Here is a 12,455-nt window from a genome sequence, read left to right on the forward strand (position 1 = left end):
ACATCAAACATGTTGAAGAGATGTGAATATTGATTACACACTGTTAAATCTTTTTCACTAAACAGACTAAAGTAAAATTCAAATAATCACATCTACTCTTACTTAACAGCTATTAGGAAAAAAACAACTATTAGAAAAAACAAAGGAATAAAATGTTGTTTTATTGTAATATAGAAATATTCTCAAGTGTAGGTGTCATGTAAGCAAACATGACATATGAGAATAATTCCAAATGAGCAGAAAATAATATGCATGGAAAAGCTTAATCTGAATTTATTGATACATGATTTCTCATTTTTTGGATATATTTTTATCCAGAGTGTTATAATGCTTTAACACAAATGGGTCAGTTTCTATAATTAAGACTATATATAGAACAAGAAATATAAAGGACAGTCACTAATTAGGAGTGGAACTATATAACAAAAATAAGATTATTTCAATGCAAATAAATAGTCCCTAGCAAGAAATGAAAAAAAAAATTAAATAGAAAATAAATACAATTTTCAGCAATTCACAGAATTTAAAATTTAAGGTGAAAGTGAAAGTGGTAGTGGCTCAGTCATGTCCGACTCTTTGCCACCCTATGTGCTGTAGCCCACAATGCTCCTCTGTCCATGGGATTCTCCAGGCAAGAATATTGGAGGGGATAGCCATTTTTTTCTGAAGGGATCTTCCCGACCCAGGGGTTAAATCTGGGTCTCCCACATTGCAGGCAGATTCTTCACCATCTGAGCCACCAGGGTGAATTGCTAATTATCAAGTTCAATTTCTTCTCTCTCTTTCTAGAGTGTCATATCTAAAATTATATAATTTCTCTGAGTTTGATTAAACTCAGTATGACACTTTTAGATGCATCATTTGTCTTTTTGCAGGATTAATAATGTCCATTTATATTATTGAGTAGTATTTTATTTTATCATTGATCTATACCATGTCCATTTACAAGTTAATATACAAGATCAAATTGCCAGCATCTGTTGGATCATCGAAAAACAAGAGAATTCCAGAAAAACATCTACTTCTGCATTATTGATTATACAAAAGCCCTTGACAGTGTAGATCACAACAAACTGTGAAAATTCTTCAGGAGATGGGAATACCAGACCACCTGCCTCTTCAGAAAACTGTATGCAGGTCAGGAAGCAACAGTTTGAACTGGACATGGAACAACAGACTGGTTCCAAATAAGGAAAGGAGTATGTCAAGGCTGTATATTGTCACCCTGCTTATTTAACTTACATGCAGCATACATCATGCGAAATGCCAGGCTGGATGAAGCACAAGCTGGAATCAGGATTGATGGGAAAATATCAATAATCTCAGATATGCAGATATCACCACCCTTATGGCAGAAAGTGAAGAGGAAATAAAGAGCCTCTTGAAAGTGAAAGAGGAGAGTGAAAAAGCTGGGTTAAAGCTCAACATTCAGAAAACTAAGATCATGGCCTCTGGTCCCATCACTTCATGTCAAATAGATGGGGGAACAATGGAAACTGACAGAATTTCTTTTCTTGGGCTCCGAAATCACTGCAGATGGTGACTGCAGCCATGAAATTAAAAGACGTTTGCTCCTTGGAAGAAAAGCTATGACCAATCTAGACAGCATATTAAAAGGCAGAGACATTACTTTGCTGACAAAGGTCCGTCTAGTCAAAACTGTGGTTTTTCCAGTAGTCATGTATGGATGTGAGAGTTGAGCGCCAAAGAGTTGATGCTTTTGAACTGTGGTGTTAGAGAAGACTCTTGAGAGTCCCTTGGACTGCAAGGAGATCCAACCAGTCCATCCTAAAAGAAATCAGTCCTGAATATTCTTTGGAAGGACTAATGCTGAAGCTGATACTCCAATACTTTGGCTACCTGATGTAAAGAACTGACTCACTGGAAAAGACCCTGATGCTGGGAAAGACTGAAGGCATGAGGAGAAGGGGATGACAGAGGAGATGGTTGGATGGCATCACCAACTCGATGAACTTAAGTTTGAACAAGCTCTGGGAGTTTGTGATGGACAGGGAAACCTGGAATGCTGTAGTCAATGGGGTCACAAAGAATCAGACATGACTGAGAGACTGAACTGAACTGATATGCTCTTTTATGGAATTATTTATTCCTCAATATTTTACAGAATTCATGCAAATCTAGGGGTTTCTTTGCAAGTATTTTCCACTATGAAATCGATTGTCAATAAATAATACAGCCATTTGGATTTTCTATTTCAAGTCAATACTAGTAATTTTTTTCTTGTATGTAATTTGCCAATTTCGTGTAGATTGTTGAATTTATTGGCATTAGTTTTTTGTAATTTTCCCACATTCTGGTAGTGTCTGAGGAGTTGTGAATCTCTACTTCTATTCTTGATATTAATAATTCAGGTCTTTATTTTTTTCGATAATGATCCTAACTGAGGCATATAAATATCTAATATTTTCAGAGTATTTACATTTTTGTTTTATTGATTTTTTTCACTATTTTTTTCTGTTTGTACTTTTGTTTTCTAATTTATTGAATTCTATATTTTCTTCTTTCTACTTATTTGGGTTTAATTTGCTCCTATTCTTCTAGTTCCTCATAATAGATTTTTAAATAATTGATTTTAGATCTTAATTTCTGGAAGAAGAATTTGAAACAAAACATATTGGGACTTCCCTGGCTTCCAGTGGTTAAGACTTCATGATTCAATGCAGGCGTCTTAGGTTTGATCCCTCAGTAGGTAACTAGATCCCACATGCTACAACTAACACTTGGCATAGCCAAATAGATAGTAAAATGAAACTAGACATATTATTCTAGTTGCTCTTGCAACAGCCTCCCATAGATATTGATATGTTGTGTTTTTATTTTCACTCAATTCAAGACATTTTCTTAATTATCTTGTGATTTCCTTCTTGACCTGTGATTTTTCTGTTCGGATTTAATGTTTGAATAAAAATATTTGCAAATTTAAAAAATATTTCTCTGCAGCCAATTTCTAACTCAATTTTTTTTTGTAGTTTGTATTATGGGCGTATTTTTTCTATATTATCTCAATATTTGGGGAATTATCAAGATTTTTCAATTCTGTTGAAAAGTACATTTGTGCTTGGAAAAAATGTGTATTACACTGTAGTTGTGTTGTTGTAATCAGTTCATGTCAGTCGCTCAGTTTTGTCTGACTCTTTGAAACGCCATGAACCACAGCACACCAGCCTTCCTGTCCATCACCAACTCCCAGAGTTTACCCAAACTCATGTCCATTGATTGAGTTGGTGATGCCATCCAACCAACTCATCCTCTGTCATCCCCTTCTCCTCCTGCCCTCAATCTTTCCCAGTATCAGCATCTTTTCAAATGAGTCAGTTCTTTGCATGAGGTGGTCAAAGTTTGGAGTTTTAGCTTCACCATCAGTCCTTCCAACGAACACCTAGGACTGATCTCCTTTAGGATGGACTGGTTGGATCTCCTTGAAGTCCAAGTGACTCTCAAGAGTCTTCTTCAACACCACAGTCCAAAAGCATCAATTCTTCGGTACTCAGCTTTCTTTACAGTCCAACTCTCACATCCATACATGACCACTGGAAAAACCATAGCCTTGACTAGACAGACCTTTGTTGACAAAGTAATGTCTCTGCTTTTTAATATGCTATCTAGGTTGGTCATAACTTCCTTCCAAGGAGGAAGCATCTTTTAACTTCATGGCTGCAATCACCATCTGCAGTGATCTTGGAGCCCCCCCCCAAAAATAAAGTCAGACACTGTTTCCACTGTTTCCCCATCTATTTGCTATGAAGTGATGGGACTGGATGTCATGATCTTAGTTTTCAGAATGTTGAGTTTTAGTCAACCTTTTCACTCTCCTTTTTTTCACTTTCATCAAGAAGCTCTTTAGTTCTTCTTCACTTTCTGCCATAAAGGTGGTGTCATCTGTGTATCAGGTTGTTTATATTTCTCCCGGCAATCTTGATTCCAGCTTGTGCTTCTTCCAGCCCAGCGTTTCTCATGATGTACTCTGCATATAAGTTAAATAGGCAGGGTGACAATATACAGCCTTGACATACTCCTTTACCTATTTGGAACCAGTCTGTTGTTCCATGTCCAGTTATAACTGTTGCTTCTTGACCTGCATACAGCTTTCTTAAGAGGCAGGTCAGGTGGTCTGGTATTCCCATCTCTTTCAGAATTTTCCAGTTTATTGTGATCCACACAGTCCAAGGCTTTGGCATAGTCAGTAAAGCAGAAATAGATGTTTTTCTGGAACTCTCTTGCTTTTTCCATAATCCAGCAGATGTTGGCATTTGATCTCTTGTTCTTCTGCCTTTTCTAAAGCCACCTTAAACTTCTGGAAGTTCACAGTTCACTTATTGCTGAAACCTGGCTTGGAGAATTTTGAGCATTACTTTACTAGCATGTGAGATGAGTGCAATTGTGCAGTAGTTTGAGCATTCTTTGACATTGCCTTTCTTTGGGATTGGAACAAAAACTGACCTTTTCCAGTCCTGTGGCCACTGCTGAGTTTTCCAAATTTGCTGGCATATTGAGTGCAGCACTTCCACAACGTCATCTTTCAGGCTTTGAAATAGCTCAACTGGAATTCCATCACCTCCACCAGCTTTGTTTGTAGTGATGCTTCCTAAGGCCCACCTGACTTCACATTCCAGGATGTCTGGCTCTGGGTGAGTGATCACTCCATTGTGATTATCTGGGTCTTGAAGATCTTTTTTTGTACAGTTTTTCTGTGTATTCTTGCCACCTCTTAATATCTTCTGCTTCTGTCATGTCCATACCATTTCTGTCCTTTATTGAGCCCATCTTTGCATGAAATGTTCCCTTGGTATCTCTGATTTTCTTGAAGAGACCTCTAGTCTTTCCCATTCTATTGTTTTCCTCTATTTCTTTGCATTGATCACTGAGGAAGGCTTTCTTATCTCTCTTTGCTATTCTTTGGAACCCTGCATTCAAATGGGTATATCTTTCCTTTTCTCCTTTGTTTTTCACTTCTCTTCTTATCACAGCTATTTGTAAGGCCTCCTCACACAGCCATTTTGCTTTTTTGCATTTCTTTTTCTTGGGGATGGTCTTGCTCCCTGTCTCCTGTACAATGTCTTGAACATCTGTCCACCATTCATCAGGCTCTCTGTCTATCAGATCTAGTCCCTTAAATCTATTTCTCACTTTCACACTATAGCCATAAGGGATTTGATTTAGGTCATACATGAATGTTCTAGTGGTTTTCTCCAATTTCTTCAGTTTAAGTCTGAATTTGGCAACAAGGAGTTCATGATCTGAGCCACAATCAGCTCCTGGTCTTGTTTTTGCTGACTGTATAGAGCTTCTCCATTTTTGGCTGCAAAGAATATAGTCAATCTGATTTTGGTGTTGGCCATCTGGAGATGTCCATGTGTAGAGTCTTCTCTTGTGTTGTTGGAATATGGTGTTTGCTATATCTAGTGCATTCTTCGGCAAACTCTGTTAGCCTTTGCCTTGCTTCATTCTGTACTCCAAGGCCAAATTTGCCTGTTACTCCAGGTGTTTCTTGACTTCCTACTTTTGCATTCCAGTCCCCTATAATGAAAAGGACATCTTTTTTGGGTGTTAGTTCTAAAATGTTTTGTAGGTCTTAGAACCGTTCAAATTCAGCTTCTTCAGCATTATTGGTTGGGGCCTAGACTTGGATTATTGTGATATTGAATGGTTTGCCTTGGAGATGAACAGAGATCATTATGTCCTTTTTGAGATTGCATCTGAATACTGCAATGACTTCTTGTTTTAATAAATTATCACAAACTGGATGGCTTAAAGCAAAGAAATGTATTCTTTCACCATTCAGGAAGGCTAGAAGTCTGAAATCAGGTGTTGGCACGGTTGGTTTTATCTTCCATCTTTATCTTGATTCACCAATTCCTTTTTCCCCCAGATACAACCAAACTATAATAATTTATACACTTAAGAAAAGCAACTCAGTTACATTCTCACGAGTCAAAATCCTGTTCATCAGTTGCTTCCACTTCTCTGTTTCTCTATTGAGAAAAATTCCTCCAAAGGTAATTTACACTCTCTTTGTCTATTTCCTCTTCACTCATTTTTCTTTGGATTTAGTCCAATCAGACTTTTATCTTTACCATGCTACTGAAACAACTTTTGCTAAGTTACCAATAACCTCAAAATTGCCGTGTCTAATCTAATCCAGGATTGTCTAGTTTCATCTCTACCCTCATGGTACTCATCCGTTTGTCAGAATTTGGTGCAACTGATCAGGCTTTTTTTCCCTTCACTTGGTCCTGAGTCGATATTCTATAGGTTTCTACCTCACCGCAACATCTGCTCCTAATGACCTCCTTTGCTGGTCTCATATGTCCTCCCCAAACTTTCACCCTTAGGGTGCTCTATGGTTTAGCCCATGAACTTCTTCTCTAAACTCACTATCTAAATTGTATCATCCTCCTTTATGACTGTAAATTCTGTCTACATGGTGTTGAATTCCAAATTAATATCTCAAAGCCTGACTATTCTGTAAGTTCCAGACTTATTCAAACCAGAGTATCCAAAGGATTCATATGGGTGTATAATAAAGAGTTTGAAACCAAAGTACTAATGTTGCTCCTCTCATTTTATCACCTCAGAAATGGTAATTCAACATTGCTAACTCCTGAGACAAAACACCTGGGAAATATCCTTGACTTTTCTCTCTTCTCCACAATCTACTTAATATATCAGAAAATCCATATGGTTCTACTTTCAAAATATATGTCAAACCTATCTCCTTGCTTCTGCTGCTGCTACTCAGGATCACACTCCTGTAATTTCTCCTCTTTAAATGAAACGGCCTAACTTGTTTCCATGCCTCTTTTATCTTTCCTTGACCACTATTTTCCACACTGTAAACAGAGATACACCTTGAAAATGGAATCATTATTTTATTTTATTGGTTCAATACCTTCCCTCCTAATTCACAGTAAAATCCCAATTTGGTAAGCTGGTTGCCTCTTGTTCTTCTCTGTCATTGCTTCCCTTGATTGTTCCTCTCTACCTACACTTACCTCCTTGATATTTTCAAATATATTCTCAGAACACCTGATATGTTCTATGCTGGCCTTATTAAGTACACAGTAAACAATATCTATTTAAAGGAAGAAATTGAGATAGTTGGATTACATCAAGTTCAAGGTAGAATAAGGATTAAAACCTTATCTCTTTTTCCACAGTTTTTTTTTTTTCCTCTACTTTTTTAGAATTTAAAATTCAAACAATGAATGCACCTTCACAGTAGAAACATGTTCTGTGTTCAGACAGATGTGGGCCTCGTTTTTTTTTACTTTCTAATTAATTCTATCTTGCAACTTATTTTCAAACACTATCTGTATAATTTTAGTATTGAATAGTATTTCTTATATAATCATGAATGTTATTGAAGATCTTGCAAAAGATTTCTCCTGATTGTAGGAAGAAATTTAAATTGTGCTAGTTTCATATTCAAACGATCAGCAACAACAAAGCAATCTAACTGTCTAAAGTTTTACTCAGAAAAATGCTCAAAAAGAAAATATGTATATATTGCTTGCCATGTGGATTAACAATAAAGGCATTCAAAATGGCTACTCTAATTTTGTCATGTGAACTATAAAATGTTTTATTCTTTATCTTCTGTAAAAAGTTAGCAGTGAAGCTCTGCCCATTTGGATGGTGCCACAGTTATTTCATTGAGCAATTCTCCCTAATTCCATATTGCCCCCTGAAAGAAACAAATTGTATTTCAGTAAGAAAGAAATAGCTCCACTCTTCCTCAATTCTGCCATAATTCACTTTTGTTTGCTGGCTGCTCCAGTCCACCCCTGACTGATGGTAGGAAGCAACATATGGCAATATTGAGAGAGTTTATAAAAAAAATCTGCTAATGGCAACAAACAAATAAACAATCAGGAAGATCCAACAGTCAGGAAGAATTAATAAAGCTGGCAAATGCTTGGTTAGTAGAGCTGCTCACAGTGAGCAAAGCCAAGTGTCTGCATGTATCTTGGTTGAGCTTTTTCTCATCAGGCAAAGCATATTAATTTACAGGGCTCGGCTGAATTTAACATAGTTGCAAATATAAGTACTTCATTACTAAGGTCTTCCATATTTCTTGAACTCTGGTGATTTTCCAAAATTGAACCTCCAAAACCCAAGTAGGTAAACTTTGATAATCTTAGCAGAATACAAAATCTAATTATTTCTGATTTACAATTCAAGCAAATAAACCACCCACCAAACAAAACAAAAGAAACCAAACAACAGCAACACCAAAGCATGCAAACTTTTCCAAAACATGGTTAGCATTTGTGCCTTTTATGTCTTACTAACAATAAGAAATTTTAGGCTTCTAGGATGGTTTGATGTACAGTAAAAAATAAGCGTATGCTTTGAAAACTAATTTGCTTATACTGAACCAGTTGCTAAGTCCCTCTTTTAGTGAAAAGTGCTCTCTTAACTATTTTTTCTCTTATCATAATGCTCAGTAAAATATGAAAAATTTTCTAATCAAAGAATACAAGCAAACTAAGAAAAATGTTGACATTTTTGAAGACTAGATTTTCCTCCTTTGGTTATGTGTCTTTGATTTCACTTTTGTCTAAGTCTGCTAGAATTTACAGTTGAAGAAAACTGCTTGCCTTTTGGACCCAAATTAGAATTTTCATCTCAAACACACCATTTAGTTCCATTTCCTTTTTAAATTGTGATGCTTAGCCTGATATAGTTCTTTGGAATGCAAAATTGTTTGTTCAACTTTCTAGGTTTTTAGTGTAGTTTTGAGTCTATTTAAAATGATCAGTCTTGAATTTTATACTTCAGTGACTATATTCAACACTCTTTTTCTGTCTTTAAGATATGAGCTTGCCTCCTCCATTAATGATAAAGGAACAGACCATCAGTGGGTCTCAAACATCCTTCAGATGTTAATCACCAAGGGGAATTTAAAACAGCAGCAACAACACCAATAAAAAACTGAGCAACAACTGAGCTCTAGATAAGTAGTAGTAGACTTTGCACAAGATAAAATTGTAATCCTTGAGACTGAAGTCCAGATAACAGCACTTATTTTTAAGTCTCCAGGGGATTCAAGGGTTAAAACACAGCCAGGGTTGAACCACTGCATTGGAGATTGCAGCCAAAGCTCTACATCCCTTTCTGTATCTGTGATGAGGAATCTCAGAGTTAGGTCTTTCCAAGGTTCTCTCAGTGCAATACGGGAAGCTCAGAACTTCCTAGGACCCACGGCTCAATTTGGACTTCCTCAAGTTAGCTGTTCCCCATTCTCATTAAGAAAATTCAGGCAACTTACCAGCATTCATAGGAATTCCTGCACGAATGTTCCAGAGTTTTGGCCTCAGGAGATCTGGAGCCTTCAGCTGAGCCATTTGAACCTTGGAAGGTACTTAATTCTGTATGATATTCCATCTCAATTTTCTCCAATATAAATTGTATCTCGGACTCCTCCATTCATCAACATTCCACTACACTCTCTTCATGTATTTCATCAGCAACGTGATAAACTGTCAAGTCATATGTTTTGAGGGAAGAAAGACCCATTTGTAGATTCTATTTTTGTTTTTTCTGAAATGTACATTCAAGGTCTATATAAGAGATAGCAGTGCCTACTCCTTGGGCTTGCTTCAAAGACCATGCAAAGTAATGTGTGTGGAATGCTTAGTATAGGGTTTGATACGTTAAAACTACTTCCGTGTCTAATCTGCTACATCCTTGTATACCCTCAAGAATATAGGCCCTTTGGAAACTAACTTCCACCATTCTGAACTTCCCCGCAAGTAAGCTCTTCATGGTTCAAACTGCCACCAAATCAAATTTTTCTCTGAAATTGATATAAGCTGGTGGTCTTCCTAAAATGAGATTCTCAAGCTCCCACATCTTCTGTATTATTTTTGTATTATAGTTCCTTGAATGAAGACATAAGCATATTAGAAAGTTTATGATTCTAAAAAATAATGCCACTGGGATTACTAAACAGATACTGACCACTTAGTCTTCTATGCAAAGAGGAGATGTGACTTGCAATCTAGTAAGTGGACCAGGGACTAACGTGCTGTAAATGGTCAGCACTCAGATGCAGCTTGTGGTTGCAGTGTTACTGATTATATTCTGCTTAAATCCTAAATACACTTTCTTTCCATGATGGAATTTGAATAGATATCCTAACCAGCTAGAGAAATCCTTATTGGTGTGTATTTAATGTACTTAATGTACATTTAATGTATTTAGTGCAATGCTATGGATTTATGTACTTCTAACTCTTAAAAAGCTCCACAGATTCATTTCTAGATGAATAAGACAATTATGGGTAGATATGGCATGTCCTGGTCCATGACATGTATTATCCAGAAAGGTGGGCCAAGGGAGGCAGAGGATGCTTTGGCAAATCTCCTCCCCAGAGAGTCATTCTGCAATGAGTAGAAAAGTCAACTCTACACTGACTCAGAAAACTTACAGTTAGGTTTGGTATTTCCATTACCTGGAAATGATGACTCAAATCAGTTAACTCTCAGGGGCAGATATTTCTCACCTGTAAGAACTCATGTAATGTGTATCTTGTGCCCTAAATTCCACTAGACACTATAAAGTATAGATATAAAGCTTAAGAACTTTATGGTTTCACTGGAAGTTCTTCAGACAAAGTCATGAAGAACAAAGGAAAATGTTATATTATTTGGCTATAGAATAAGCATTATTAAAACACCATAAAGGGAGCAAAATTATTGCTAACTGCTGTAGTCAGTGATGATCCATGTACCACTACAAAACATTGTTGAAAGAAGTTGAAAAAAGGGTTAGTATGCATTATAGGGGCTTCTCTGGTGGCTCAGAAGGTAAAGAATTTGCATTATAAATTGCATGCCTGGTCAGTCACTCAGTCATGTCTGACTATGACCCCAGACTATAGCCTGCCAGACTCCTCTGTCCATAGGATTTACCAGGCAATAATACTGGAGCAGGTTGCCGTTTCCTTCTTCAGGGGATCTTCTCAACCTAGAGATTGAACTTGTGTCTCCTTGCAGGGGGATTCTTTAGCGTTGAGCCCATTACAAAGTATAGATGTTCAAAATAAAACATAAGATCTTTGTAAAGGTCATCATATCATTAAAGGCTGTTATTCTTTGAAACCAGAAATCCATTGCTGAGATTTTTATGTTAGATCCACAGTTATTTCCTTTGAATTGAAAACATATGAGTCAATTCGCCAATGAGCTAGTGTGATTTTATTATCTGAAATAATCGCCTGGAAAGCAGGTGGCTTTTATGGGGCTTTATGGCCTCTTCCAGTATTATGTGATGTGCTTTCATTATTCACTTCCTGTTACCACCAATCCATCTAAATTCTGTTTCTTTGGTGTAAAATTTTTTATCTTCTCCATTAAACAGCAAAGGTCACTTGACAACAAACTTTTGGACAACACCCAAATACCATTCCAGGCAAACTACCAACATTATGGGCAAGGCACTGAGGATGTGTAGACCCTTCATCACAGGCACAGTCAGATATGTGATAGAATTGGTAATAGTTTTGCATTTACATAGAATCTTAAAGGCTGTAAGTTTATGGGCCTTGCAAACTTTACCTGTCATGAAGGTGAAGAACAAACTAAAATATAGCAACTATGCGTTGGCACACAGGGGTTTGATAGACTCAAGTGTTATATTTAATTGAAAATGTAAGAGAATGTTAAGTAGGAAGAGTGCAATTATGTGAATTGGAATGGTGCCAGGACTTTATTCCATCCTCGGGGCATTACGGACTCCCAAGAAGTGACCAGATTGTCAGTACTAAGGCTTACGTGTGAAAGACACCACAGGAGCAACTGGTCACTGGGGACACTTATAAAGTGAGAGTGGGGATCTTACTTCTTACAGTGAAACAGCCCTGTCTAAATGACAGTACAGTCATAGGGTGAGGTGACCTAGAGGAAAGTTCCTTCCATGAGCACTTTTTCTATTTTAATCTTTTGTTAAAAATCTCAGAGCTGAATTTGAAAATGGGGTTAAACTTTACAGTGTGAATTATTACCCAGATAGTAATAATACTATGTAGGATTAAGGATAGAATTGTGACGAACTAACCACTTCAAATGAACCAAACATATTTCCAACTAGTTGCATGTATTTTAAAGGCTAATTACTCAGGGGAGAGACTAGGTAGATTTATATTATATTTTGGAGCTGAAGAAAATACATATAAAAGAGCAAAGGAAAAGGATAAGGTTATGAAGAAATCTTTTCATGTAGACCATGATCCCAAAGGCAGTTTTTTATTATTAATCTTTTCATAGCATTTTTTCCATTTTAACATTTATTTTTACATATTACTGTTTCCTTTTTCTTCTCTCTGACATGACAACTTGACATGAGTTCACACGTACTAAGTGAAAAATGATTGTACTGGTATAGCTTTATATTTTATTTCCATTTTATTCATAATGAGGTAATGGAAGCAA

Source organism: Dama dama, chromosome 25, assembly GCF_033118175.1.
Source record: "Dama dama isolate Ldn47 chromosome 25, ASM3311817v1, whole genome shotgun sequence".
Lineage (NCBI taxonomy): Eukaryota > Metazoa > Chordata > Mammalia > Artiodactyla > Cervidae > Dama > Dama dama.